Here is a 26539-nt window from a genome sequence, read left to right on the forward strand (position 1 = left end):
TACTTTCAGTTGAGTTCCTGTTGCCTACAAGATGTAGGACTCAGCTCCAGCACCATGTCTGCCTGCATGCCACCATGCTCTACGTCATGATGATAATGAACTGAACCTCTGAAACTGTAAGGGAGCCACCCCAATGAAATGTTCTCTTTATAAGAGTTGCCATGGTCATGGTGTCTCTTTACGGCAATGAAAAACCTAAGACAGAGGTCCTTCAGCTCTTCCATTACACTTATGCCTAGTTTTTATTTGTTTGCTTTGTTTCTTAAAGTTACAGTACATAGAAGATTTTGTTGTTGTTTTTCCTGATTTCTTTTTTGGCAAGTTCATTATTGTGACATGGGAAAGTAGCTGAATTTTATAATACTGGCTTTGTAACAAGACAAATCTTTTTTGTTATTGTTTTGGTTTCGTTTTGTTTTGGTTTTTTTCAGTACAGGGTTTCTCTGTGTAGCCTTGGCTGTACTGGAACTCACTCTGTAGACCAGGCTGACCTCAAACTCAGAGATCTGTCTGCTTCTGTTTCCAAGGGCTAGGATTAAAGGTGTGCACCACCACTGCCCAGCACAAGACAAGTTCTTAATGGAAGCCCTGTATGTTTGATTTTATTGATTTATACTAATATTTATTGAGTACAGGCAATGTATTCATTTTGGCACCAAAAAACATCAGTGAGCAAAGCAAGCAAAAATCTCCACCTCTGAAAATGTCTCACTATAGTGAAGTGGAAAAGAAAATAAACTTCATCTATCTGTAGAGTCAGGAATACCAAGCAGCATGCGAATAAGGCAGAGCATGGAATTGCGTCCTGGGCGTGAAGCAGTGAGACAAGTTCAAATACTCCAGTTAAAGGGAGCCACATGGAGAAAGAAAGAGATCCCAGAGTTATTGCAGAGAAGGAAGTAAAAACAAAAAAGATAAATAGTATGATGCCAAAGAACATTCCAAGGCAAGGGAATCAATGGTACAGATACCACAAGGTAGGCATGGGTGTGGTTCTTTACAGAATTCTGAAAGGCCAATGGACCAAGCAGGCGTGTGATATAAACAGTTGACAACTATCAGCTAGTGTGTGTCAGAGAAGCTGGGATCTACAGATGAGCCCTCCATCTCAGGTGGAGGAGGAGAATGGGCTCTTGAATGTGGAGGAGTAAGAACCACGCGATGTAACTTGTGCTAAGGGTCTAAGAAGTTAAACTGACAATGAATGGCATAGGAAACCAAGAGCAGAACAGGAGCAGGAGGCTAGAGCTTCAGAAAGGGTTGGCAGAGCTGTTCCGGATGCACCATGGGCCGTGAAGAGCACGCTTAGAAAAGCAGAGGAATGGGAGTCGCTGTATGAAGATCAAGAGGAGCACTCTGGAAGAGGAATAGAAAGATGGGTAGCTTGATGAGCGAAGAGTAAAAATCTGACAGGGATGCAGTCAAGCTGGAGGGTTAGGGAATCTCACCTACAGGGCGCAGTGGTCTCCAGCCAAGTCCTGCATTGCAACAGAACAAATAATAATAATGCCTATAGACCATTTGTTAAAAAAAAAAAAAAAGAAATGAAAGCTGCCCTAACATTTAATGGCACTAAACTTTGTAAAATTGATTCCTAACCCACATGAGGATGATAAAATAAAGCTATAGGCCAACATCATTATGAATATAAGAAAATAAAGTTGCATATGAAATGGAAGTACAAAATAAAAAAAATAAACAGAAAGCCAAAGTAAACTAGACAAACCCAAGTGTAAATCTTTAAATATAGGATAATTATGTTTATACCAGTGATGAGTGGATGATTCAACATGGAAACAACCTACTAATTTCAGCTATTTCATTGACAAAAAAGAGAAAGAAAATCTATACAATTATCTCAATGGATACAGAAAAGCACTTAATACAATTCTATATCTATTCTAAGTAGGAAAAAAAAGAGAAAGTATCTCAATGTAAATTGAGGTGAATTTCTTTCTTTTCTTTTTTTTTTTTTTTTTCTTTTTTTTACAGTACAGTCTTAGTATTTTATTTGGCAATTTCAACCTGACACGGAGGGCAGTTTTCTGCTCCCTTCACCAATATCCCAAGCAATCCCACCTTCCTATCCCCTTGGCACAGCTCCTGGCTCCCCACCCACAGAAGCGCAGAGCTGCAGTGCCCACAGCCCAGCTCAGGTCGGAGTCCCAGCTTGCAGCAGCAGAACCTGGCACCCATCCTGGTGACTGCTCAGTCACCCTGGGACAGCCCTTCCAGGAACCTCAGTCAGTGAGTTGAAGAGCCCAGCTGGTGGACTGTGTCCCCACCAGTTCTGGAACCCTCCTTCTCTTGCCAGATATGTGAGGTGAATTTCTTAAGCTTTACAAATTATTCCTGCATGAATCAAAACCCTAACACAAATAGTACAGCTAACAGTAAAATTGCAGGTACTTACTGCCAGGTTTTTAAAAAAAAAAAACAAAAACAAAAACAACAACAAGAACAACAACAAAAAAACATAACATGTTCTGGACATTCTAGCAAATCTATAGAATGAAAAAATAAAGACTATAAGAGAAGAGAAAAAAGTATCAACATTTGCAGACATCTATTAGGTAGAACTATCTCAAATTGGAATTTTTGTAGGGAAAAAAGGCCAAATATCAAGAAGGCTATATGGGTCCATACATTATTTTTTAAATTCAACAGAGATGTAACTATGAAAACTGGTAAGAAACTTCACCAAGGTTACTGATAATAACAGCAGCACAAAATTATAGATACAGCATAACAATATAGCATCTATGAAAGCATAACCATAAAAACATACAACTGTGATAAACACAGATAATAGCATGAATTAACAGAGAAAGAGCAACCAGAAACCCTGAACCACATGTTAGCATTGTATTATGGATAGAGAGACCTGAAAAGCGGTGGGATATATAAAAGACATCCAAAGGCAAAAGGCAAAAGCAAACACATTCCCACTTTCTACTGAAAAAAAGGGGAAAGAAAATTAAATAAATAAGAAAAAATGTATTAGAAAGACTCAAAGTAATTGCATTCCTTATAAAGGAAATTTAGCCCTCTGTACTGAAAGCACAGGAAGAAGGAAATCCACTCTGGATGTGAACCTGGTGTGCAGAGAAGCCCCAAGGTCCAAGATGTGAGAGTCAAGAAGAAGGGACTGGAGAGAGCACATGAAGAACCATCCATGATTGTTGACCACAGTTGGGACGGGACAGGTCAAGGCTACTGATAATTAGTCTGTTATTGTGGTGTGAGCCTTGTGGAGTGTGCTGGAAGAAATGAAGGAGCAAGAGGATCGACTGAAGGACTGTAAGGAAGACCCGGGAGCATCTTGAAATCACAAGGCAACGGGAAGAGCGCGGGTGGGAAAGCCAAGGCTGGCTCCCAGCATTCTTGCCTCGGTGTCTGGCACCAATGACAGAAATAGAACACTCTGGAGACAGGGCCAGGATGAAAAGTTTGATTTCAGAGGGAGAAAATTAACACACTAAGATGCTATAGCCAAAATGGCCAGGGAAACTCAGTACTGGGGAATAAAAATTCAGTCATCTCCTTACGTAAAGTCACGTTTCCAATCCCATGTTGGCTCTAGTGCTACACCCAAGAAAACACCAATGGAGAAAACTGAGAGGAAGAGCAGAGAAGAGTAAATCAGGCAAACCAAGAGGATGAGAGGCTTTTGTACGGGACACACTGAGTCCGGCGGCCTCCCTGGACCAAACATGCATAAAAAGCAAAATATCAAAAATTAGAGATGTCTCTTGAATCATGAAGATATTTATTTACAGGGTATTTTGGATAAACACAAACAACTATTCCAAAGAACGCTGTCTGTAGCAATGAAAAACGTTACCCAGATTGTTGCTAACAGTGGCTGGAAATCAGAGATCTGACATTCACAAGCCCATATCAAGTGTCTACTGAGTACCTTCCACATGCCATGTGCCGGGTGGGTGCTGGAGACGCAGGAACCATGGCAGCTGTGACAATTCCTTGTACTGGCTGGTTTTGTGTGTCAACTTGACACAAGCTAGAGTCACCAGAGAGGAAGGAGCATCAGTTGAGGAAATGCTTCCATGAGATCCAGCTGTAGGGCATTTTCTCAATTAGTGATCAATGGGGAAGGGCCCAGCCCATGGTAGGTGGTACTATCCCTGGGCTGGTGGTCCTGGGGTTCTGTAAGAAAGCAAGCTGATCAAGCTATGGGAAGCAAGCTAGTAAGCAGCACCACTCCATCAGCTCCTACTTCTGGGATCCTGCCCTGTTTGAGAACCTGTCCTGACTTCCTTCTATAATGAACAGCAATATGGACGTGTAAGCCAAATAAACCCTATCCTCCCCAACTTGCTTTTTGGTCATGGTGTTTCACCACAGCAACAGAAACCTTAACTAAGACCCCCTAGAATCCAGTTTGGGGTTACTACCAATCTAGATCCTGCTACAAACTGTTTGTTTTAGATGTGATAAATATTTAAATCGGTGGATTTTAATAAATCAGATTACCATTCAGGATGTGGCTAGCCCTCATCCACTCAATAGAGGTCTCAAAAACCTGCCGTCCTTGAAAGTAAACCTTCTGACACAATACTGCAACAGCAACATCCCGAGTCTGCAGCTCAGCACCAGCCCTGCAAATGCCAAACTCATCAACTGCACCATCACAAGAGTGACTACTCATAGCCCATCAGCCCAGACACACACACACACACACACACACACACACACACACACACACACAGAGAGAGAGAGAGAGAGAGAGAGAGAGAGAGAGAGAGAGAGAGGAGTTTCTTTGTCGAATCCTCATACAGTCCCTCAAGTCATCACAAAATAAAATCGGGGGGCTGGGGAGATGGCTCAGTTTGCAAAAGTACCTCTTGAGTCAGAACCCTGTGAACCCACTCATAAGCCAGGCACACCAGCGTGTTTCTGTAACCATGGTGCTGGGATTAGGTGTGACAGGTGGGATCCAGCCTAGCCAGTCAGTAAGTTCTATGTTCAATGACAGATACTGGCTGCCAAGAAAAAAAAAAGATGAAAAGCAATTGTTGGAAGATGTTTGATTTGTGCTTCTGGTTTCCATGCTCGCATGCACAAAAATACATACATACTCTTATGAACACATACATATACCTCCACATACGTACACAAATACAAATAGTCCTGCAAGTGAGTATACATTTGGATTCTCTCAAGCTCCCAAGAAACCCTTATTTTACATAATGGGAGTCCCAAGTACAAGAATAGAAAGGCTGGTGATTTAGGTTCACAAAGGATAAGCTGTAAAGAGCTGTCTTTAGTAAACAGTGAAAATACCTTATATTGCTATAATTGTTCTATTTATTATAACAATAAAAGTTATTTGCAATTGTTTCTAATTTATAAATCAAGCTTTATCATGGGTATATATGTACATTTAAAACATATGTAGGGTTCAGCACTATTAGTGGCATAAGGAAGTCACTGACAGCTTGGAATGCACCCCCACATACAAAGGGACCCCTACATTAAGATATTTCAGGGCTGGGGATGTAGCTTAGTTGGTAGAGTACCTGCCTATCATGCAAGAAACCCTGGGTTCCATCCCCACTGCAGGAGATGGTTATAGCGGTGAGTGTCTATAACCTTAGCACTAGGAAGGCAGAGGTAGAAGGATAGGACGTTCAAAGCCATTCTCAGCTATAGAGCTAGTTTGAGGATACCCTGGGCTACATTAAGAGGAGGACAAGAAAAGGAAGAGAAGGGGGAGGAGGGGTAGGGGGAGGAGGAGGAAAAAGAATCAGCAACAGAAACAATGGAATTCATTGGGCATGTCCTCAGGTTTACATTCTGAAGGCAACCTGGGCTGGCTATTATGCTAGAAGTAGAGAGGAACAGAGCCAGTGTGTATTATGGCCAACCATAAGGGAAAAAAGTGTCATCAAGAACTGGGACTCATCCAACCAGACCTCTGGTGATGGCAAACACAGGATGAGGAAGTCTTGGCAGAAGACCATGAACTAGGTCCTGCATGTGGTGAGTTTGGGATACCTTTGAACATGTATCTAGAGACATAGCGGGCACCGGCTAAGTTCCAGTGGCTCTGCAAAGCCTGGCAGCATCCTCACAGGTGCCCTGGTTCACCCCCTCCTTTCTGCCGTTGATTTGGCACACAGCAGAAAATGCCAGCACAACCAGATTTGCTCCTTGGCTCAAAATGCAAACTCTTCTCTCTGTTTGCACAGCCCATCTGCAGCTCTGACGGGGCTGATGAGCAGCAAGTGTGTGAGTCACCTGCATAGAACCGTTACTGATGCCAAGGGCAAGAAGGAAAGTACCCAGGGAGTGGTTCCAGAATAATCCAGGAGGCCCATCCTTTCCTGTGAAGGACATAGCTATGAAAGAGACAGGAAAAGCCTCTGAAGACTATAGTATCACTCGATCCACAACCTCCTGTACTGTCGAATAGTGAACGAGGAATGACGCAAAGGTGTGTGCCGTACTCAGCAGTGTGCCATCTGGTGCCTTTTGTACTTACCGAGCTTGGGGAAAGCGGTACAGATGCAACCATATGGCTAGAAGCCAGACAGGGCAGGGCAGTGAATATGAGGTCAAGAAATGGAAACAGTGAGCCCAGACAAATCTCCAGTGTTTGGCTAGAAAAGGCCGGAAATGGAATGCAAGTAGCAGAAGGTTAAGAGCTTATGTTGGTGTGCTAGGAAAGACCAAACAGTTTCAAAGGTTGGTGAATTAACTTACTTGAAAGAAGAGCTGGATGTGAAAGTGAGAGAGGGATACTTGGATAAGGTCCAAGAAGAGCAGCAGACATGGGACATCAGAAGAGAGAATACAGATGCCTTCTCTATCAAAACAGGTGGTGGCTCTAGCTATCAGATCATTTTGGCTTTGCACCTGAACAGCAAGGTCAACGCATCAGTATTAGCACTTGCTGAGGGACAAAATCAATAGTGAAGGAAGGATGGTGGGAGCAGATTCATTAAGATTTATTGGAATAACTGGTGCATAGAACTTTGGGGGCTGTGATGGTGTCAACTGTCAACTTTACAAAAACCTAAGACCACCTGGGAGACAGGCCTCTGAGCATGTCTGGGGGAGTTTCTCTTGACTGCATTAACTGAAGTGGGAAGAACCACCCACGGTGGGCAGCACTATTCCTTAGGAAGGAGATTCTAGGCTGCATAAGGTAGAGAAATTGAGCCACGGACTAGCATGCATGCAGTCCCTGCTCTCTGTGGACGAAATATAGTCAGCTGGTTCAAGCTCCTGCTATCTTGGCTGCCCTACTATGATGACTATAACCTTGGAACTGTAAGCTAAAGAAAATCCTCCTTACTTTAAGTTGTTTTTCTCAGAGTATTTTATCACATTAACAGAAGAGAAACTAAGACAGAGGCTAAGTTCCCCCAACAGCCATTTGCAAACTGGAGAACCAAGGACACCAGGCAAGCACAAGTCTAAAATCTCACAACCAAGGAATCCAGTGCATCATGACTCTCTGAGGATGAAGTCTTGAAGACTCCAGGGCAGAGAGCTTCCAGTGAAATTCATAGGGTCCAGAGGGAAGAGAAATCTGGGGTCCGGTGTCTGAAGGTAGGAGGGAAAAGATGGCCCCATTCAAGAAAAGAGTTTACATTTCCTCTGTCTTCTCCATGCAGGTCCTCAGACTTCTGTATGGTACCCATCCACACTAAATGAAGGCACATCTTCCTTACTTAGTTCACTAACTCAAATGCTAATTCCTTCCAGAAACATTCTCAGAGACACAGAAATATGACGCTTACAAACTACCTAGGTCTAGTCAAGTTGATGTATTAAATTAACCATCACATCCGACAAAGCTACAATCTTCTTGGAAGTAGAGGTGTCTATGAAAGAAAGGGTTGAGGACAGAGAAGTCTTTAGAAAGTAGAAAAGAAAAAAAAATACTCTTGTTTGGGGAAATGAACAAATAAATTCTTCTGACAAAAGGAGTGTATGGAAGCAGCCATCAGGGCCCGTGTGAGTTGGATGGTAAAGAATTCACAGGAGTGGGGGTTAACTTGCACACTGTTGAGGGGAATAGAAAGTAGGCAGCCACTAGGAAAATTAGCATAAAGGTTAAAACAACTAGAAATAGAATTACCACACACCCCAGCCCTACCACTTCAGAATATATACTCCCAGGAATCTAAGTCAGCAGAACACAGAGATATGTGAATCCCCATGCTTACACCAGCGCTATTCATGACCGTCAGGTTATGGAACCAGCCTAGGTGCCCGTCAACAGATGAATGGCCAAAGAAAGTACATTATGTATACAAAGCAGAGGTTTTAAAAGCTATAAAAAAGAACAAACAGCAGGGCAATGGTGGTGGCCCACACCTTCAATCCCAGCACTCAGAAGGTAGAGGCAGATCTCTGTGAGTTTGAAGCCAGCCTGTTCTACAGAGTGAGTTCCAGCATAGCCAAGGCTCTTACATAGTGAAACCCTGTCCTTTGGTATGTGGAGTCAGATATTCAGATACCCAGAGAAATGGAGGACAGTAGATAAAGCAGCCTGAGGAACCATCACTGCTCTGGGCAGTGGGTCCTCTCCCAGGCTCTGCCCTGCACACAACTGCCTAAGTTCAGCTCTTACTACCCCACAGCCTAAGTCTATTGGATGGTTCCACCCTGGTTTTTGCAAATGGCTTATACTCTACATGGGTTTCTTCCCCTGAATAATTAATAGCAATGGTTTATTAAACAGCACAGCCCTATTCATAGGTGGACGGACCTTCATAGACCTCTTGGTACTGACTTCCCTAGGCACTAGTTTTAACCCCGGTAGACAGCAGGGGTAGAACCACACTATCCTATCCCAAGGGCAATCAATGATGTTGTATAGTCAATTGACTGGTAGACTGTGGGCAAATCCATCTATTCGTCTGGTTGTATATGCTCTACATACTAAAAGTAATTTTTGTATTAAAAGAATATTTTGTAATATGTATAAATTAAAACTGGAATTGGAATATGGCTGTCTAATTAGCCTCATTGTGTTATATTAATACTGTCATTTATTCAGTGTCTGTGTTTTTTTACACTGTAACAACAAAGTTAAGTATAATCCCTCAAAACCTAAAAGATTCTCCATCTGGCCTTGTACCCTTGTGTCTTAGTTAGGATTTCTATTGCTAAAATAAACACCACGAGCAAAAGCAACTTGGGGAATAGAGAGTTTATTTCAGATTACAGATTAGAATCTATCATGAAGGGAAGTCAGGGCCGAAACTCAGGGCCGGAACTGATATAGAGAGCATGCTTCAACCATACTCTACTTACTGACTTGGAACCTGAATTCTTACATAACCCAGGACCACTTGCCTAGGGATGGCACTGCCCTCCTTCACCCTACCTCTACCCCTATGGGCTGGACCCTCCCAGATCAATCATTAAAGACTTGTTTATAGGTAATTTAATGTTTATAGGCATTTTCTCAATTGATGTTCCTCTTCCCAAATACCCTAGCTTCTATCAGGTTGACCAAAAAAAAACACCCAACTAGGGCATCACAATTTGCTCCATTATTGTAGCTATCTTTCACCAAACTCAAGTGCAGATTCTCAACACCAGTGCCCCAGCAAAAACTCAAATTATTACCTATGATGAAATCCTACGCCATCCCAGCACCAGGACCATAGGACTTTATTGCTGATAAGGTTTATAAACCTTCTGGCATTGTCAAAATGATCCTGGAAGATGTCACGACAACAAAAAACAAAAAACAAAGAAGAAAAAGAGAAAGAAAGAAAAGAAAAGAAAAACTCCACTGCCACAACCTGTCACCATACCTCTAATACAGGGTTAAGGTGTTTGATTTGAGTTGCTTTTTACATATGCAGCACTGTAAAGGTGAAAGCCAAAAGGCAATGGTTTATACTACTCAGAAAAGAAAGATAAATGCTCTGCTCCTTATCGCTCTTCTGTTCTTCTAGTTAGTGTTTAGGGATCAAAGCCCTGGTTAGACAGACATCGTGATGGCCCTGTGTGGCTGAGGTTCAGGGAAAGCTACTGGCCCCATCTTCACACAACACGGAGAATAGTCTAACGGTGCCTATTATCCAATGCAATGGATTTAATTTTCCTTGGGGATGTGAAGGCTGACATGTGAATGTGTGTGACCGTGCAGATTACTGGGATCAGTATACACTGAGAACATTTTCCAAGAGCAACCTTTTGACGAATTTGTGATCAAAAACCAAGCACGCAAAATAATCTAGTCTCGGAACTCCAGTTACACATGAACACTGACCTCTCTCAGTGATATTCTGGCGAGTGGAAACATCTGGAGACACCAAAGTCCTTACTCAGGACTGTGCTCCCATGACTGTGTCTTACTCCTTATCACGTTGCACAATTCTCCTGTTGATTTAAGACCAATTCAGCCAGAACCTTCAGCTGCCCAGTGCTGCCTCTTCTAAGCCAGCTGTTTGGTCACACGGATCCTAAGTCCTCCAAATTGGTGAGATTGTCACGAGGGCCAAATATCTTTCCAAATACAAACTAATATCTAATGGGCATGCTTGGAAATAGTGGGATTAGAGCAATGAACCACAGTTAACCCCCTGACTTCTTCCATGCAGCCAAGAAGCATGTATCCCTTCCCACGGGTCTTAGGACTTTGGAGATGCTGGCTGAGAACAAGCAGAGGAAGTAAAGATGCGCGCAGACTCAGTTCTCCTGGAACAATCCCAGTAGTATGATCCAAAATTCTCCTACCCCCGCTTCTTTGCCAAGCTCTGCCTTTAATGCTAACTGCTTCACTAGCCATTTGGAAAGTCTGCCATTGCTGGACTCCCCACACTGTACCATGCCTCAGCAAAAACACTGTGGAGTTGGGAGAACACACCGTAAACAGAATCTCTCTCTTGCTATCCTCTCTCTTCTGCACGATGGCCCCTAAAGTGCATACATGCTCCTCAAGGACAAGATTCATCTTACTTATTTATATAATAATACCAAGCAGTAACTTGACAAGGGTTTGCCAAATCCATTTCCCAGGTTATAACCGTGATAAACCGTTATAAAACTGAATCTCAACTCACATAAACATGTAGATGCCTTCTCTACCTACCATAAGAAGTGGTCTCTTTCCATTTTAGTTGACATTTCAAAAACTATATTAGGAAATGTTGAATAGTTACACATGAAAGCTTAAAGGATTTTTAAATGAGTACAGTGGTCATTCTTTTCAGGCTGTACATATTGTCATTCATCTTCCTTTTAGGACTTCCTAGGACCTCCAACACAAGATAAGGCACAGGTGAAAGAGAACATTCCCACCCTTTCCATTAAGGGAAATGGACATAGTAGCACAATATCAGCTCTGAGATGCCTTTTATCAAAGTCCTTAATACTTCCAGTTTGATATTTTATCATGAATGGATTTTGAACTTTATGAGATGTGTTTCCTATACTAGTTGATATGAGCATATGATATTTCCTCCTCAGTTAATTTATCGTGGAAAATGACATTGATTCTTTTGTGAATGTTAGACCAAGCCCACATTCCCGGGGTAAACTTCCCTTGGTTATGGTATTATTCTTTGATATATTGCTATACTTGATTGGGTGGTTTTAGGAATGGCTGCGTCCACACCCTTGCAGCTATTGCCTACATGTTCTTGTAATGACTTTGTCTTGCCTTATCAGCAGAGTCAATGCAGGCCTCAGCAAGAAGTGGAAAGTATCCTGCTTCCTGAAACAGTCCAGTAGAATGGATGTTATTTCTTTAAATGCTTGACTGACTTTGCCAGGGAAGTGGTCTAGATCTGGAGTTTTCCCCCATTTCATCATGGAAACAAGATCATTCAAGGTTTCATATCCTCGAGGATGACTTCGGAAATTTGTGGGTTTCTACAAACTGTGATGATATTTTACCTAGCTTGTCCAGTTTATATTCAGAGTAGTTTAGGGTACCTTTAAAAGCCCTTAAGTGACTCGCTGAGTGTAGCGACAGCCCTCTTTGATTGATATCATATTTTGTGCCTTCTCTCTTCCCATAGTTGGTCTGACCAGATCAGATGTATTGATCTTCTCAGAACATTAGCTTATGTTTTTGTTTTTTCCTTTCCACTGGTTTTCTGGGTTCTATTCTAACAAAGATTTCCACTCACTTCTAGTACTTATTTTCTTCTGCTTTCTAATTTCAACTTATTTTGTAATTTTTATATTTTTAAAATAAAAACTAAGATTACTAATTTTCTATAAAAACAACTAATGCTATGAAGTTCCAAGTTTTTGCTAAATCTCACAAATTTTGTATCTTTATTTTATTTCAAATATTTTTATATCCCCTGTGAGAAGTCCCGTTTGATCTGTGGATTATGTATAAGTATGTCTATTGTTTAACATTTGGGGTTTCTTCATCAGTTCTTCATTGATTTCCACCTGAATTCCACTGTGGTCAGAGAACATACTTTGTAGGATTTCAAATTTTAAAATCTGTCATGGTTGATTTTAATTGAAAATATGGTCAACTCTGTGAGTATTTCCCGAGCACATGAAGGAACTATGCACTTCTTGTTGGAGATTTTCTAAATGTCAACTGGACCTAGAATACTTAGAGTACGGCTCAGTTCTTCCATAGCCTTCTTGAGCTTCTCTGCAGCTAAGAATTCTAGAATAACCGGAAGGAGTGTTGTTGAACTCCAGACCTCAGTGATCTCTGCTTCTCCTCCAGTTCTGCCCAAGTTTGTATCTCAAAACTCCATTCTCACAAGATGCACAGGAGAGATTACCACGTCACTCTGGTGAATGGAACCTGCCATTTTGTGACGCTTCCTGTTATCCCTGTACTGGTCATTGATCTTGCCTGGTGTGTACTATACTGCAGGCACTCTGTCTTTCAACTGTGCAAACTTGATAAACTTCTAGTAATTCTAATTGTCTGCAGCAGAGATAATTGGACTTCCAACATAGAAAACCGTATCTGAAAGTAATGATAGTCTAGAGTTTCTTTCTACTTCTTATATCTCTTTATCATGTTCCGGGACTGCACATGGTATACTCTCAGAACGACAGGGATGGATATGCAGTATTCTTATCCTAATATAATCCCTCACCACAACCTACTCAAACTCACTGCAGCTTAAGAAAAGCATAAAGCACTCCTAACAGGGGCCACACGGCTACCTTCAGATGTTCTTAATTGAGGAAGGCCATCATCACGTGAAAGCTCACAGCTTTACAACAGATGAAAGAGGGAAAGGAAGGGATGAAGAAAATCATTCCTGGAGTTCAAACACTACACATTCAGAGGCTCAATGATGCCAGCCTTCCTCTTGACATTCTCTTAGCTGGTTTCCTTTTCCTTGGCTCCCCCTTCTCAGCTGCACTACATTCTAAACCAATCACGGCTATAATCCTACGTGCTTCTCAACTGCCCTCAGTTCCTCCCACAACCTAACAGGCCCCATGGCAGTGTATGCCCAGCCTTCCCAGTGTGGGGCTATCAGCTTCATAACACCCACTTTCTCCTACATATGCCATCTGCCCCACATAGCTCCTGTTCCACCTCCTCGGAATGTTGCTCTCTTCCTATGGACTGCCTGCCTGTCTCCTTATTTAACTGGACTGTTCTTAAGTGTTCACTTTTACATTTCTTGTCTTCCATGAAGTCCCCAAAATAAGAAAAAGAGAGCATAGGTTTTTTTGTAATATTAGCTTCCTTTACCAATGGCCAGTTCAGAACCTGAGCAGAATCTGGATCTAACTGCCATACATATGCTTTGATTTGGAGCCTTTTTTTTTTTAACCTTTTCTTGACTGGCCCACCTCTGAATTGGAGGTACAGAGGCTCTACCTGCTCTACAGTCTGCACTGCCCTGTGACACTTAGTGATGGGAACACACCCTAGAAAATTCATCCTTAGGTGATTTTTTGTGCTTGTACAAACCCATGGGATGTGCTTATAAAAACCCAGGCAGCTGAAAGGCTAGGACACCATCAGGTGATAAAATCAGGGATTCTCAGCATACATCCAAGTCTGTTATTTCCTGGAATGTCCCTAAGTGGCATGTGACTGCATACCTACCATGGGTCCCACTGATCACTGCAGGTTCTGCCTCCAGTCCTTCTTACCCTTCAGGCGTCGCCTCTTCATGGGCCACAATGTCTTGTTCACTATTCCAGCCTCCTCTGGTCACCCCACCCTGAAGACTATTTCTGTATTTCCATTTCTCCCAGTACTGAACACAATAAGCTTTCGCTGCCTGGGGGGTGGGGGTGGGGGTGGAGGTTGCTTATTCCCCTTTGTGACTGAGTATAAGGAGAGTGTGTTTGCAAAGAAATGCACAAGGCACCTATGTATAGCCCTCCACACCATAACCACTCACCGCATAACCACTGGGGAACCTCCTCCGCATCCCTCCTCTGTTATAGTCTACAGGATCCCAGGAGTCACAGAGAATCAGGGAAGGGAAGGCAGGGATCTTTTGAAAAGTCAGAAGAATAGCCAGCATCTGAACCCTTCTGCCCTCGCTTCTGCGGAAAGCCAAGAGTGAGGTGCAGTCAGGACAGGCAGAAGAGGCTTCTCTGGATACTGAAGCAGGTCTTCCCAAGCAGGAGGGAACGGGCACCAGATGTGGGAAAGTCAGGTGGTTTCCTCACAGCAACCTGACCCTAACAGCTAAGGATTTTAGAAAACCTTCCCATTTAAAATGTAAAGCAGGTAGTTTGAAGTTTAAAAAGTTTAACAAATGAAAGGAGAGAGCTGGAGCTAGAGTTAAAAGGGACTGGAGGAAACTGACATAGATCCTCAGCGGAGGACTGTGCCGGGTGTGTACAAGGACAAGAAGGGATGCGAGGTTTGGCATGCTGCCCACTATCCAAGGAAGGCTTAGGAGAATCTCCAAGACCCCATCTGGAGAGACACATGCACTTCAGCCTTGTCAGGAAGGCACCTGACGAAGAAAGCCTGGTAAAGGCTGCTGGGATGAAGACTGCACACCACAGTCTTTGAACACAGGGTCATCAATGGACATAGGACAGACACAACTCAAGGGAAGGAAGGTTTATATCACTCCTGGTTTCAGAGGTTTCAGTCCGTCATGGTAGAGAAGGTACAGCACAGCGGAGCAGTTCATGCCACGGCCACCAGGAGGCAATAAAGAGAATTATAGGGCAGGACAAAGCCCCAAGGACTCATCCCCTCAGTGACCACCTTCTCTAGTTTCCACACCTCCTACTCCTCACCACTTCTCAACAATACCACCCTGTTAGAAAACCATCAAAATCTAAGGGTGAAGTTATAACCTTCAGAATCCAACCACTTCTCAAACGCTCCTCATCTGGCAACAAGTCCTCAATGCAAGAGGCTCTAGAGGACATTTTTATTCAAACTCTAATACCTTGAGAGAGAAGGAAGCACTGCTCTTGCATGTGTTGGGAGCAGTTCCCAAAATCGGAAACCCAGGGCATGAGGTCAACACAGCAGTGAGCCTCAAGGAGAGCTGGCTGCAGCTCGGTGGCCCGGGAGAAGTGGCAGCCTTCCTGTGTCACCCTGAGGGGAGTGTGTTGAGTCACAGTTTTTGACAACTTGACACAACCCTAGACATACCTGAGAAGAGGAAATCTCAGTTGTGGGACCATCTCCAGCAGAATGGACTTTTTCTAATTGTTGACTGATAGGGGAAGGTCCAGCCCACTCTGGGGCAGAGCAGGTGAGCCAGAGCTGTAGAAGAAAGGTAACTGAGCGAGCCAGTAAGCAGTGTTCCTCCATGGTGCCTGCTTCAATTCTTGCCTCCAGATTCCTATTTGAGCCCCTGCCTTGGCTTCTCTCAATGATAGACTGTAACTTGCAAGCCAAAAAAGCCCTTTCCTTCCCAAGTTGGTTTTGGCCAGTGTTTTATGATACCGACAGAGAGCAAACTAGAATATTCACCTATGAGTCTTGCCAGTAGGATCTAAGTCTTCCTATGCCCATATACTTGTGTGTGCTGAGCCAAGAACAATGGCACACACGGCTCCCATGCAAACACATCACTCTCACAACAATTGGTATAGCATGGACAGAATGGTACAGGGCAGCTCCAAGGAGACCCACCTATTGCAACCAATACTGACAGATAAAACGCCCAGGAAAACCAGGGACCCAGTCACCAAGCGTCCTGACCTGCCTGCATGTGACCTGCCACTGTCTAATGAGTGCACTAAAAGAAAAAAGAAAAAAAAAAAACACAAAACACAGCACTCTGGGTAAGGAAGGACTTTTCTAATAGCAAGTAATTTTCCAGGTCTACTGCTTTTGATAAGAAAAACAAGGTATTTCAAAATGCCAAAAAGCTATACAGAATACTTCAATGGTTTTTGTTTGTTTTTTTTTTTTCCAAAGAGTTAAACTAGCCCATGCATGCAGTCAAAAATGGAGACTCCCTTCCCTGTTCCCAGTTATCCAAAGGCACTGTGAGCAGTCTTTCTATTCTCCCAGAGATGCTCCATGCATTTAAAAACATGTTAACCACTCATGTTTAGGAAGCCATTTGCTCCAATGTGCTTTTAATAGAAACCAGGTCAGACACAACATAGACTGTCTTTCATCTTGCTCTCCCATTTGTCAGCCTGTCCCTGAGATAACTGCCTATTAATGCATTTAGATCTGGTCCTGATAGCATGCTGCCTACAGACATCTCAGTCTACCTAATGAGTTAAAGAATAAATTCTACACACATCCAGCTATACATCTTAGGTGTGTGTGTGTCTCCTTTGGTACCGTACACTTTGCTAACCTACATTTTCATTGTACTTCTCCTTCATCTTTATCTGTCAAGATCGCATGCGCTCGTCAAAGCCTAGCTTCAATAGCCTTCTGTTCCCAGGCTGATTCCTTTTTAAAAAACGTAGTGATGCTTCCATTCTCCCAAACAATCTAATATTTCAAGCTATCACGGGGCATCACCCAAACACAAAAACCAACCTGAAGTATCTGCAGTGTGTTTGTGTCTCAGGTTCCCTACTGGAACACAAATTTCTTGAGGACAAGACCCTTTGCTATCCCTCTGGGTAATCCTCAAGACCTCACCATCAGACCTACCACAAAACAGGCAGAGCAGATATTATCTGTTAACATGTCCTACCTCAAGGGGGAACGGACCAGTGCAAAGGTACAAAGGCTCTCCCTGCCCTCTCTCCTCAATGCAGGATGACTTTGAACTTATTCCAGCTCTGGAAGTTAGCATAGAATCCAATGAGGCCATCATGAAAAATGCACCACCATGCAAATCCCTTAGCCCAGTCCTTTCCTGCCCTTTCATGCATGCAGAGAGATGCTAAGAGTGCTTCTTAACAAGCGTTCTGTATGGTCTTCTCAGGATCTGCTCTCCAGGGACTCAAGCTGTGGCCCTAGGTTGCAAATACAGAGCCATTTAATGGCACCTTCACTCTGTGAACAAACATGCCTTCCACTGTCCCTGGCCCCCTGTGGTGGGACTATGCCGTGGCAGAGTATTAATCAAGATCTGAGGATCATGCTTTATGCTCTAAAGGCTTGAGGATCATGCTCTCAAGGCTCTAAAGCTATGTCCGATTGTCTTCTAGCACAGAACATTTTTTTTTACTCCCGTGAAAGCATGGTTAGCTACATATTTAGCATGGGAAACTTCAATTAAGAAATGCATTCTCTGGTTTGGTTTTTCCCTAGGGAGGCAGGAGCAGAAGGATTTCCATGAGGCAAGGCCAACCTACTCAGTATAGCAAGCTCTAAGCCAGCCAGCCAAGCCTATAGAGTGAGGCCCTGCCTCAAACAATCATCAAAAATAGTGATTTTTAAAAATCCACCTTTGAGGGGCTGGAGAGAAGGCTCAGAGGGTAAGAGCACTTGCTGTTTTTGCAGAGGATCCAGTTCCATTCCCAGCACCTATATGGTGGCTCGCAACCATCTGTAACCCCAGTTACAGGGGATCCAACAGGCATACATGGGGTTAACATTCATGCACACAAAGTAAAATACATCTAAAAAAACTTTTTATCTGCCTTTGAGTCCTTTCACAACAACCCAGAGGGCCTCATCACCACACTCTTGAAAAGGATCCCCAAAGCACCACTGATGAGCCTAAGCCCCTATCTATGCCAGCATGCACAGCTTCCACCCGAGTGAGGAAGTAACAGCAACTAGAAATCAAAATGGGATGAGGCGGGTCACATGAGAGAATGAACAGAGCACTGGGATAGATGAAGAGCACCCATGGGGGGCGGGGAGACTGGGAGGGCTGCACTCTGAGAATAAATGTGACCAACCATTTCCGAGCCCTTACCAATTCTATGCTGTGGACACTGTGCTGAGGGTGCAAATACATATGAGACTCAGCCAGAAGCAGACCTACCCATGTGAAACAGTGTTCTGGAATAGAAGGAACTGCTCTGAGATAGAAGAGGCAATGCTTGGTCAAAGTTGAAACCACCCGAAGAGGAACACTTGGCCTTTCTTGGCTGATGTTCCCCAGGACATAGTCCATAAATCACGGGGTTAAACCAAGCCACAGAGCATAGGACGATCTCACTTTCCTTTCTGTTTCTTTGTGTTATTTGGTTTGGTTGTCTTTGTTTTTTGAGAGTGGGTCTCACTCTTCAATGCTAGATAATCTAGAAATCATTACGTATGATCTAGACTACCCTAAAACTTGCTGTGATCCTACCTCTACTTCCTAAGTACTGGGATTACAAGCATGTGCCATTACCTCCAGCTGTCTCTTTCTCTTTCTCTTTGTGTATGTGTGTGTGTGGGGGGGGGGGGTGTAGATGTGGCATTACTTGTCAGTGAGGATGTGCATGCATGCATACATGTGTGCAGGCACCTGTGGATTTTCTGGAGTTCCTCATTTTTGAGACAGAGTCTCTCACTGAGCCTGCAGCTCAGCCATTCAGCCAGACTGGCTAGCCAATGAGCTTCAAGGATCCTCTTGTCTCCATCCCACCCCTTCCAGTGCTGGGGTTCCAGGAACACACTGCCACCCTATTTCTTGCTTTATTTTTTGAACATGGGTTCTGTGCTGGGGGATGTCTTCTGTATGCTGTGAATATATGTTGTTCCTATTGGTTAATAAATAAGCTGCTTTGACCTACGTCAAGGCAGCTTAGAAACAGGCAGGAAATCCAAGGAGAGAGACACGAAAGAGAAAGTCAGATTCTGGAGAGACGCCAGCACCTCCAGGAGAAGCAAGATGTGAAAGTACAGGTAAGCCACAGAACACATGGCAAAACATAGATTAATAGAAATGGGTTAATTTAAGATATAAGAGCTAGCTAACAAGAGGCCTGCCATAGACCATACAGTTTGTAAATAATATTAAGCCTCTGGGTGATTATTTTATAAGTGGCTTCGGGACTGCGGGGCTGAGCAGGACCAGAGAAACCTTCTAACTACATTGAAACCTTCCAACTATAGTTTTGGGTAGCCAAACTTGTGCTTGCAGGGCAGATGAGCCACCATCTCTGCCTCTGGCCTTCCTCTCTAATGAGCTCTGATTTCACTGAGGCACTCATCCCTCCACCAGAGTCTCTTGACTCGGAGGAAGCCACCTTTCTCCAGTTCTGAAGGGGCCTGACAGATCTGTGCCTACCTTCCCTGACAGTCAGTAGTAGATCAAAGACACAGGCTTGAGGCTCATCAATTCACCACATTCCCTCCCCCCACCCCATGTGAAAGGTCAAGCGAAAATATGTGAAATCCATTGGCTTAGACTAGAGGAAAGGACTCTTATCTCATGAGCAGAGCCTTCTAGAATGCACCTTTCTCTGTCTCTGTGATTTATGAATGTGGAAGTAAATCACTTTTGTTTTGCAAGCAACCTTAGTTTTTATTAAAGTTTTTGTTGGCACGCTAGGAAAGGGTTTTGTTGTGGCATTTTCACACATTTATATCATTATTCTTTGTCTATATTCACCCACACACTGTACCCTCTCCTACCCCTCCCAGCCAATAGTCCCCTCACTGACTTCCTGTCACATCTATTCTACTACCCTCTCTTGTTATTGCCTCCCCACTCATTTGGGCACCTTCCTCCCCTCTCAGAGCACAGCCTGTCCACTTCTGTGTCTTACATAACATGCATATACACATAGAGCAATGCACAGACTCTGCATAGGAGAGAAAGCAGGATACTTGTGTTTCTGAGCCTGGCAAAGCATGATGAATGACACCATTAGGACTCAGATTTGTAAGCCTCGACCTGCACAAACATGCACAGCCACTGGCCCCTTGAGGAACCACAATGATCTAGAAGAAGAGTACTTCCGGGGCCATCCACATTGCTGCAAATGTCACGTCATTCTTCTTTACAGCAAACAACTGTATTGTGACCATGAAAAAAAAAAGCCAAAAAAAAAGCCAAAATACTCACGAAGACTAAGTAAAGAAAAATGGAGGAGAACAGGAGTCCCCAGAATCACAAAGGTACCTGGACTTGGCCCACCTCTGGATGTCCTGTCATTTGAAATCACATTCCTTTGCAGCTGTCTGGACATTATGCCACCATGCAGTGGACTGAAACATCGCACAGTTCCCAATGAATATTATGATTTTCAATCAATTAAAATAAGTTTTTACAGAGGACAGTCAAGGTTTCTATACCGTGTAAGCAACACTGAATGACAGTGGTCATGACTATAACCAAAGCATTCCTAGAGATATACAACACCAGCCTTTCATAATTGTAGAACCTGTTGGAGCCTTAATGGGTTGTCAATGTCTATCTCAGTGTGCTTCCTATTGCTGTGATAAAACACCATGACCAAAAGCACGCTGGGGAGAAAACAATTTACTTCAACTCACAGCTCTCAGGTTGGGCAAGAGCCGAAGCAGAAGCCGTGGAGGAATGCTGCTGACTGGCTTGCCCTTCATTGCTTGCTCAGCCTGCTATCTTATACAAGCCACCCAGGGGTGGCCCTGCTCACAGTGAGCTGAGCCCTCCCACAGTCAAGAAAATGTCCGAGATTTGCCTACAGGCCAATCGGATGGGGGCAGTTGCTCATCTGAGGTGCCCTCTTCCCAAATGACCCTAGCTTGTATCAAGATTTTTTAAAAAGAAGGAAAAAAAAAAGGGAGATAATTTAACCAGAACAATTTCTAAGATGAATTGGTGGGACACAGAATTTTCTACAGTCCTAGGAAATCACCCATGAAATACTTAGTAGAGGGAAAAAAGTTACATTCTTTTTTAGTATCTTTAACACTACATTCAAGAGTACAGTATAAAGTCAGGAAGCATCACCTCAGGGCAAGATTAGATATAAGGGGTCACTGCAATCATCCAGGCTACAGACATGAACTATAGCTATGACAAAAAGAAATGAGTAAGTGCAGATAAGCTGAGTGGAACGGCATACTTGTGTAATCCCAGCACTCCTTAGGCTGAAGTGGGAGAGTCTCGTGTTCAAGTCTAGCCTGGGCTACCCCCAAGACCTTATCTCAAAGGAGAAAGAGATTACTTCAGGGACAGAGTCACAGAAAGTAACCAAGAATATAAATGTAAAAATAACTTCCTTAAGAGCCAAGAGCCACTGGCAAGCTGGTCAAGGTGGGTGGGGTCCAATTTCATTGCCTATAGAGCTCAGCCAATATCTGGGCTTGCTGAATGGCACCATTCCTTCCAATGATGTGACCCAAGCTTGACTAATCAGACTCTGGTCTGTGCAGCTTGAATGACCCAGTGACAACACATAATGGAAAGCCCTCTTGTGACCAGGCTTTCAGTAGCTATTCCCATGATGCACTGTCCAACTTTTCCTTTGGTTTGGAGAGCAGCCCCCACCTGAACCCAAAAAGACCCACGTCTACTGCTGCTACAACCAGAGAAGCCTGGCTGCCCAGGGAGAAGCCCTGGTCCAGACCACATTCCAATATGTTGTCTTTCAAACTGGAGGTAACTGAGGCTGGAGGGGTGGCTCAGCGGTTAGGAGCAGAGGACAGGAGTTCTGTTCCCAGCATCCACCCCGGCAGCTCACAATCATCTGTAACTCCAGCTCCAGGGCCATCCAACCCCTCTGGGCTCCTAAGGTACTTGTTCTCATTCTCATTCTCTCTCTCTCTCTCTCTCTCTCTCTCTCTCTCTCTCTCTCTCTCTCTCTCTCTCACACACACACACACACACACACACACACACACACACACTCACACACACACCGCACTTAAAAATCTAAAAATCAAAAACCCTGGCAGCAATGAAACACATGAACTAATTCCTCTGGCATTCTCCACAGTAGTTCTGACAGATAATAATGGAGCATGCACATCAATAAAGCTACAGAGTCCTGAAGATGATGATCAACATCATCAGGGGAGGTTGGTCTCCTTATCCAGATGTATCAAACCATCACATGACACCCTGAAAATACGTATCACTTTTATATATCAGATTAAAAGATTTTGGTACGTGAGGTGAAAATGCTAATTATCTTGATTTCAACATTAATATACTCTACATTTATCAGTGCCCATCATAAATATGCATAATTATATGGTTATATATATGTATATATATGTATATATATGTGTATATATATATATATATATATATATAGAGAGAGAGAGAGAGAGAGAGAGAGAGAGAGAGAGAGAGAAGCAGAACAGTACAATGGCTCTGTGGGTAAAGGCACTTGCTGCCATACCTGACAACCTCTGCCTCATCCCTGGGACCCACATGATAGAGAGAGAACCAGCATTTACAAGCTGCCCTCTGACCTCCACACATGTGCCATGCACATGTATGGCCCCCCAGTATGGTACATAAATGTGACAAGTTTTTTAGATAGACTAAAAAGAAAAAAGGAAAAAATAAAAATTACCGTCAAATCCTCGAAAACATGGTTAGCTTCATTGATCTAAAAGTCCAGGGCCCTACCACTTCCCAATAGCAGTCTAGTCTGTGCTACAAAATGAGGTCTGCCATCCTGTCCAGAGCACTAAAGATGATCAGTCTCCCCTGTGTGAAACCAGGGTGCAAAAGAATGGCAACCATGTTGCATTCAAGTCCAAAAAAGATAAAATATTATTACAAGAAACTATGACTACAGTAGCTCCTGCTGAGTCCTGGGAGGGCTGTCTTTTTTGTTGTTTGTTTCTTAATGAAATGAGTGCTTATTTGAAAGAATCCAGATGCAAATATACAAGCAGCAGAAATCATAAATCTCTCCTCTTCCTTCAGGCTTAACCTTCCCGCTCTCCAGACTTCCTTCCCATCTTTCCTATGAAGTTTGCTTTAGTGGTGGGCCATCACCTCTCTGTGTGTGCACATCTGGGTCCTGTGTCCTTATCTGACATTCTTCTCCTCTCCATCCTCACATTTTCTCAGTGTTAGGAAAATACTAAAATAGTTGCAACTATGTCAACACAGAACTTACTTCCTGACTCTGTTCACGCCAGGCATTCTCTTCTGTTTACCTTCTGCAGTCGTTAAAGCACAGCAGCTAGGGGCATGGTGCTCCTGGTGTCTCCCCTCGCCCGCCCGCCTGCCCGCCCACTGTGCAAGCAGCAGCCACAGGACACTGCCCTGCCTTGTGCAGAAAGTGCGGGCAATGGCAGAATGGAGGCTGGTCAAGGAAACGTACAAGTCTGGGGTACACTTAAACAGACAACGCTTACATCAACAGCGGGAATGCATTACACACTGGTGTGGGGGGGGGGGGAACGACACAAGGAGGCCAGAGCGAGGTCTGCTTGACTTGGTCCTGTGGCACAGCTGTCAGGTTGCTGTTTCGTCCTGTGCTGGGGAAGACCCTGCAAGGCTTTTGCAGATACACAGTCTGCCTTCCCCACAGTAGACAAAGAACCTTCAAAGGGTGCTTCACTCCCCCCACTTTCTGCTGAAGCTGCAGAAAGGAAACACAGGGAAGAATATTCTATTGACAAAATTTCATTTATGCGCTTTGTGGTTAAGGCTACATATAAGATACTCCATTATCTTAAAGGAAATGGGACAGTTTTATTTTTATTTAAGTCAGGAGCAGTTAATTAGCTTTTCTAAAACCACCTACAGCAGTGGTTCTCAAATTTCCTAACGCTGCAACCTTTTAATACAGTTCCTCATGTTCTGGTGACCCCCAACCATAAAATTATTTTGTTCTTACTTCATAACTGTAATTCTGCTACTGTTATGAATCATAAGGTAAATATCTGGCATGCAGATGATCTTAGGTGACCCTGGAAAAGGGTCATTCAGTTGAGAACCACTGACCTAGACTATAGGGGCATGAGATGCTGTGGCTACAGAGAAAGGGTACTAGGGAGAGAGCAGGAGGCCTCCATCCATGCTCACCCCACTCAGGAGGCATCTCAAGTCTGCCTTGCTGTTTTCCATCTCCATTTCCCCATCTGCAAAGTGAGTCTTTAAACAGCACTTGATTCATAAGGAAGCTACCATGAAAACGGTCTTCACAAAGTCTCTCAGCCAGACTCCTCCAACAGGTCCTACAGGCTGCCTCCTGGTCTCCCCTTCCATCCTTGCAGCAGGATGGGCTTTCAGGGCTGTACTTGGAGTGCAGTGTGGTCAGCTGACTTGCTCTGACCAATGAAAGGGCAGAAATGGCACATGTTGCTTCCAAAAGAAACATTGGAAGCCAGAGTGTGAGAGTGTGACTCACCACTGTCTTGTGTCCTTTCCTTCCACCACAGAAGCAAGTGTGGAATAGAAGCCAGGATAGCGTGGGGTTAGGAGAGCTGTCCTCACTCCACAGGCCAGTGCTAGGAGCCACTAAGATCTGGCACACTTCAACTATTTTTTTTTTTTTTTCTGATTTTTCGAGGCAGGGTTTCTTGTGTAGTTTTGGTGCCTGTCCTGGATCTTGCTCTGTAGACCAGGCTGGCCTCGAACTCACAGAGATCCGCCTGGCTCTGCCTCCCGAGTGCTGGGATGAAAGGCATGCGCCACCGCCGCCCAGCTCACTTTGACTAGTCAGTCTATTACTGCCATTACTGATACTACAAATCATGTTCTTGGCTAAACACAGAGAAACTGGGTTTGATCCAAGGCGAAGACAAATGGTCATCAATTTCAAGTTGTAAGTTTCAAATTCTCAGGAACACAGGTAAAGGAGACCTGTGTGTCATACTCTGTGTCCAAGAGACTCTCAGCACAGAAAGGGATCCTGTAATAACTAAAAATCTATTAAGGGCTTATTCTAATCAGGAGTTCCACTGAGGACATTATATTTATGATCTCATTTAACCCCAGCAATAATCCTATAAAGTGTCATGTCACAGGGGCAGGATGAGACTTTCGATTTCCTTCATTATTCTCCCCATTGTAGGAAAGGCATTTATTTATTTATTTATTTATTTATTTATTTATTTATTTATTATTTATTTATTTTTTTTTTTTTGAGACAGGGTTTCTCTGTGTAGCTTTGCGCCTTTCCTGGGACTCACTTGGTAGCCCAGGCTGGCCTCGAACTCACAGAGATCCACCTGGCTCTGCCTCCCAAGGGCTGGGATTAAAGGCGTGCGCCACCACTGCCCGGCAGGAAAGGCATTTAAAAAACACAGTTGTTCAAACTAATCTTGAAGCTGGGCACAGCAGTAAATGCCTGTAACTACAGCCCAGAGGCCATGAGGAACAGCAAGAGAGAGATTGTTTTCCTGATGTTGGCCCCTGGGGAGGAGCTGACCAGCTCCTTCAGAGGGCCAGGAGAATCTCAGAGCCATGTTCTGTGATATTCTGTTGCATTGTCAAATATGCACCCGGGAGACAGTGAGAGACTGGGAGACAGATGTGCAGAAAGAATGAAACCCCTGGTAATTCAACAGGGTCCCGTCACATCCAAGGGAACTTTGTGACTAGTTCCGGCCAACGAGATGTTAGCAGAGCATCCTTTGTGAATTCTAAGTCAAACACTGAAGAGTCAGAATGCCAAGAAATGTCATTTCCTGATTCTCTCCTCACCTTTAGCAGTGCCAAAGAAAGAATAGAGGGAGTCAGATTAGATTCCCAGACCCCTCACAGAACATCAGTGGCCCTGAGTGCTCTCCTCCATCTCAGCTCACTTCTCATGAGTCTTTCAAAATGTAAGATTGTGATATTATGCTGCTTGAGTGTTCCCATAGCCGAGTCTGATCTATCCTCACATACAACATGGGAACTTGACTGCTCAGAGCAGGACCAAACAAACCTTAGGAAATCACAAGAGAATTCAAATGAGAGCAAAGGCCTAAATGCTGGTCTGAGGGTGGGGAGACAGGGGCAAAGCTAGTCAAGGGGAAAAAGAGAGAAATTCACATTAGACCGCACTGGAAGTCCAAGTCACATGCAGAATCTATTATACTTCTTTTAAACATCAAAATCATAATAAAAATGAATATTTTAAGAATGTGTTACTTGAAGTGATTCAGGGGGAAAAAAAGGAAAACATGACTAGTCTAATGGGCAGTGAAGAAAATGGAAATCTGCCAAAAATATCCAGAGTGTCCTTGGAAAACTGCTCATGAGCTTCAAGAAACGAGCAAGTCCTGGTTTTACCATTCCTTAGAAAAGGAATACTGCAGAATTCATTTTTACACTGTTACTGAAATGTGAGAGACAGAGCAAAGATACCCAATCCCATA

The 26539-nt window shown here is 43.7% G+C and overlaps 1 protein-coding gene across 1 annotated transcript in view; it reads right to left on the reverse strand.

Moving 5' to 3' along the window:
• Arhgap44 (Rho GTPase activating protein 44) overlaps positions 1-26539 on the reverse strand; it is a 171161-nt gene that overhangs the window by 135531 nt on the left and 9091 nt on the right. The gene's annotated exons all lie outside the window — the stretch shown is intronic.

This window comes from Peromyscus eremicus, chromosome 8a, assembly GCF_949786415.1.
Source record: "Peromyscus eremicus chromosome 8a, PerEre_H2_v1, whole genome shotgun sequence".
NCBI lineage: Eukaryota > Metazoa > Chordata > Mammalia > Rodentia > Cricetidae > Peromyscus > Peromyscus eremicus.